This window comes from Tenrec ecaudatus, chromosome 11 (assembly GCF_050624435.1).
Source record: "Tenrec ecaudatus isolate mTenEca1 chromosome 11, mTenEca1.hap1, whole genome shotgun sequence".
NCBI classification, from domain to species: Eukaryota; Metazoa; Chordata; class Mammalia; order Afrosoricida; family Tenrecidae; genus Tenrec; species Tenrec ecaudatus.
The window spans coordinates 80605250-80610418 of record NC_134540.1 but is presented as its reverse complement, the minus strand read 5'-3'; the positions used below and the strand labels follow the sequence as shown (position 1 = coordinate 80610418).

The 5169-nt window shown below is 48.9% G+C and overlaps 1 pseudogene; it reads right to left on the bottom strand.

The window, feature by feature from the left end:
- Positions 1-3442: 3442 nt before the first annotated feature.
- LOC142460988 (nuclear distribution protein nudE homolog 1 pseudogene) lies at positions 3443-4453 on the bottom strand (annotated as a pseudogene).
- Positions 4454-5169: the final 716 nt, after the last annotated feature.

The window sequence follows — 5169 nt, the reverse complement described above, 5'->3', positions numbered from 1 at the left end:
GTGTCTCGCCCAGCGTGACGGGGTCACATTGTGCACTATTCCCGCACTCTGTCTCCAGCGTTGTCTCCCAGAGCGCTATGGTTCAGTGAGGGACTTAATGTCTCGTGGTGGGGCTGGCCCTATGGTTCTCTCTGTTCATTGTCTGCTCTGAGCAGGAATATTGTCCTCGGGCTTGATGGGCCAGGATGTCTTCTCATCCCTCTCCATCCCTTTTCGTCTCTCCCATGTGCTCTAATCTGACATGGCCCTCTCCCCAAGCTGTAGCCCCAGTGCTGTCCTCTGAAGTGCATTCTTCTGGGGTGGGGGTGGGGGCAGTGTCCACATAGTTGGGATTGGGGCCCAGCTCTGCAGTCCTCTCTGTTGATTCCCTGGTACATGTTATAAGTTGTATTCACATCTTGGCGTATCAGAATAAGCCTGGTCTCTTTCTCCCTCTCCTGGGGCGATAAAAACAATATCCTCTCCTTGGGTGGGTTGGTGCCATGCTGCCCCCCACCCATGTCTTTTTTATTTTTTTCTCTCTCTCTTTCTTTCCCCCTCTTATTTAGTTGGCTGCTGTATGTATCCCTGGATTGGGTTTGATCCCTGCCATATTTGCTGGACCTCATGCCAGGGATGTATGGATACACAGCTTTTCTCCTATATACCATATTTATTTAAGCTTACCTCAGTGGACTCATGTTCCAATAACTTTTAAAAATCATTTTATTGGGGGCTCATACAACTCTTATCACAATCCATACATATACCAATTGTACAAAGCATATTTTTACAGTTGTTACGCTTATCATTCTCAAAACATTTGCTCTCCACCTAAGCCCCTGGCATCAGCTCCTCATTTCCCCCCTCCCTCCCCGCTGCTCCTTCCCTCATGAACCTTTGATAATTTATAAATTATTATTTTGTCATATCTTACACTGTCTGACGTCTCCCTTCACCCACTTTTCTGTAGTCCATCCCCCAGGGAGGAGGTTATATGTAGATACCTGTAATGGGTTCCCCCTTTCTACCCCACCCTCCCTCCATCCCCCTGGTATCATCACTCTCACCATTGGTCCTGAAGGGATCATTGTCCTGGATTCCCTGTGTTTCCATTCCTATCTGTACCAGTGTACATCCTCTGGCCTAGCCAGATTTGTAAAGTAGAATTGGGATCATGATAATGGGCGGAGGGGAGCATTTAGGAACTAGAGGAAAGTTGTATGTTTCATTGTTGCTACACTGCACCCTGACTGGCTCACCTCCTCCTCGCAACCCTTCCATAAGTGGATGTCCAGTTGCCTATAGGTGAGCTTTGGGTCCCCACTCCGCACTCCACCTCATTCACAATGGTATGAATTTTTGTTCTTTCAAGCCTGATATCTCATCCCTTTGACACCTCATGATTAAACAGGCTTCTTCCATGTGGGCTTTGTTGTTTCTGAGCTAGATGGCCACTTGTTTACCTTCAAGCCTTTAAGACCCCAGGCACTATATCTTTTGATAGCCGGGCACCATCAGCTTTCTTCACCACATTTGCTTATACACCTGCTTTGTCTTCAGCGATCATGTTGGGAAGATGAGCATCATAGAATGCTGGTGTAATAGAATAAAGTATTCTTGCATTAAGGGAGTACTTGAGTGGAGGCCCAATGTCCATGAACTTTTTAAAGCTCTCCTATACAAAACAACTTTGCAGCCCTGCTAAAAAACATTCTACACATGTCTCCTATTTAGCTCTCTTTACACTTTCAAAATTTGGCAACCATTGATCTGTTTATTGTCTGTATAGTTTGTGATTTTAGGAATTCCATATACAAAAACAGTTATAGAGTCATAAATTTGGAATTATATATGTAAATATAACATTAGGGGTAGAGGTCTATATATGTATATTTATACGTTAAGTATTAAAGTAGCAGATGGACAATGGGCCTCCTCTCAAGTCCTCCCTCAATACAAGGACACTTTGTTCTAATAACTTAGCATTTTGTGATGTTCCCCTTCCCATCATGATTGCTGAAGACAAAATAGGTGCATAAGCAAATGTGGTGAAGAAATCTGATGGTGCCCAGCTATTACAAGATATAGCATCTGGGGTCTTAAAGGCTTGAAGTTAAACAAGCAGCATCTAGCAGGGAAGTAACAAAGCCCACACAGAAGAAACACACCAGCCTGTGTGATCACGAAGTGTAGACAGGATCAGGTATCAGGCATCAGAAGATCCCAAACAAAAATTATTGATGCGAATGAAGGCCACGGAGTGGAGACCCAAAGTCCATCTATAAACAATTGGACATGGCCTCAAAGAAGGGCCACAAGAAAGGGACGTGTCAGCTAGTGTGCAGTATAACACTGATAGCACACGCAACATTCCTCTAGTTCTTTATTTTATTTTTTATAATTTCTCTTGATTTTATTGTTCTTTAAAAAAAATAAAAGCCCATTTTTGATGGATGCAGGTTGTGGAAGTTTCTTAGGGTAACCAACCTGGCACTGAGGAGGTGTAATGTCTGTTGGCTTTCAGGTTCTATTTACAACTTAGACACTTTGGCTGGTCTTTCGGAAAATAACTTAAGAGCCAAAGGGATGTCATTAAGTGAGGAGCATGCTCCTGATTGGAGTAGCGTTTTTCTGACTCGAATCTGAAGGTAGAGAGAGAGAGAGAGCAGTCAAGTCCAGCGGCGGGCGCTGAGAGGGGCCACACACTTCAAGCCTCTTTGAAGAGGCAGCTTCCCACACAATCCTGGTCTTCATCTCGCTCCCGATAACTGATCATGGCTTTGAATGAGGTCCTGTCCTCGGACGGCAGTATCAACAGGCAGTCTTCCCCGTGGGTCCTCGGGCTCTAGAATGGGGGCAACTCAGGAGAACCCCAGGCTGGGACTCGCCTCAGGAGGACACAGAGACCCTCTGACCCCGAGTCACCAAGACGCTGACTCTTACCACTCACTCTCAAATCGACAGTGAGAGGCAGTGGCAGGGCCTCCCAGGGGCACGGCCACTGGTAAGAAGAGCGTGTCTTGTCCATTCTTCAGTCTGAGACCTGACTGAAGCCCATCATTCCTTACGGTGCTTTCATAAAGCATGGGAGAGTTTGTCCTGGAAAATCCCAGCTGGGTGTGGGTCAGGGGTGAGAGCCTCCTCTCAGGACCACTCAGAATTGTGGGTTAGTGTAAACCCTGGTCTCATCACGCACATTTTCGACCATTTCCCAGAGGGCCCCCATCCTGTCCCGACCACATGGCAACTCTCAGCAAGGTTTGGGGTCAGCAGACCACCTTTCACGGGGAGCACTGGTGACAGCACCCGGAGCACAAAGCAACTGTGGCGACCGCGGCCTTTTTGTTCTCACGCTTACATTAAAATACAGTTAACATTTAAAAAAGCGAGCTTAGAAAAGTGGAAGAGAAGCCACAGCCCCGGAGCGCCGGCCCCTGCTTCTCCTCGAGCGGCATCCTGACTAGCCCTGGGCGGACGGCAGTGACTGCAAGGGAGCTTCTGAAGACGAGCGACTTCTCAAACTCCAGGCGGTCCCCCAACCCTTGGTCCCCCAAGGCACACTGGTGCTGCTGGCCTGCTTGTCGCTGCCATCTCTGTTCTTGCTCCCCTGTGCTGAGGCTGGGCCACCGGCTCGGTGTGGGGACTGATCATAGACGAAGTTCCGACAGGAGGCAAGTTTGGATTCCAGGGCCCCAACTTTCCGCAGGAGGTCTCCCACAATGCTGAGGGCCGATATTCGGGCTGCAGGGGTGGGGGCTGTCCCGCCAGTTGAGTCATCCAGACCCCGTCTGAAGGTCCCTGGTGTGTTTAGTCTGGAACTGGGCCACGATGAACAGCGGGGGTGGAGGGCAGGGAGCTGTGGCCTGCACCGAGGTGTCCGTCCTCTCAGCTCCGAGTGCACCGGGCAGGGCGTCCAGGGCTCCTCCTGCTTCTGCTGCATGGTCAGCTCCGGCCGCAGATCTCTGGCTTCATGCTTCAGCCGCAGGACGGATTCCAGGAGGTTCTTCTTCTCAAGTTCGCTCTCCAAAAAGACATTTCTCTCGATGGCTTGATTCAAGCTCAAAGTCCTCCAGCGACGTGATCCTGGCTCGCTTTGCTCGTTCCAAGTCGTTGTTGGCCTGTTCCAGCTCTCTGATGTACTTCTGCGATTGGTCTTTAATGGCCTCTGTCTGTGGGTGGTCATCTCCAAGGCCGAGATCTGCCAGCAGCCTTTGAATGCTGCATTTCAAAGTTCTCCTTGATGGTTTCCAGCTCCATGCAGAGATGGCTGTTTTCGGACAGGAAGCCCCTGTTCCTGGTGTCAGTCTGCTGCAGCTGCGTCTCCAACACGGCTTCATGGTCTCGGCTTCCCTCCTGGAACTCTCGAAGCTCTTCTTGGGTATGTCCTCTGCGTGTAGGACATAGCCAGGTCTTCCCAGTAGCTCGCTGCTTCTTCCTCGGAGCTGAAAGTCTTCTTTCCGGAGACTTCCATCGCAAGACAGGAAGAGGTCTACTCCTCTTGGTGTATGGTGTTAGCCTGGGGGAGTGAGGACCCCGCAGCAGCTGCGACTGGCAGCGTGGCAAGGTGCCACCCGGCTCTGACCACCCTCCTTGCCCGGGCACTCTGGGCTGATGATGCCCCTCCTCTAGTTCTTTAATACTTCCTCCTCCCCACTATCATGACCCCAGTTCTACCTTACAAATCCGGCTAGACCAGAGCATGTACCCTGGTTTAGATCAAAGCTCTCTACACCCAGAATCCAGGACAGATAACCCTGTCAGCAACAGTAACGGGAGTAGTGATTCCATGAGGTTAGGGGGAAGATGGGGGGAGAAGGGGGAGAAAGGGGAAAGCAATCACATTGATTGATGAGTAACCTCCCCCCACCTCTGAAGGGGACGAACAGCAGAAACAGGGTGAAGGAAGACAGCAGGCATAATAGTAATTTATAATTTATCAAGGGCTCATGAGAGTGGAAGGGTGGGGGAGGGAGGAGCTGATACCAAGGGCTCAAGTAGAAAGAAAATGTTTAGAAAATGATGATGACAACAAAGGTACAAAAGTGCTTGATACCATTGCTATGGGTTGTTCTAAGAGATGTAAGAGCCTCCAATAAAATGACTTATTTATTTATTTTCAAAATGCCATATAAATAAAATCGTATGAGGGCCTTCAAAATTTTAGAGGAAAATTCAATTCTTTTAATT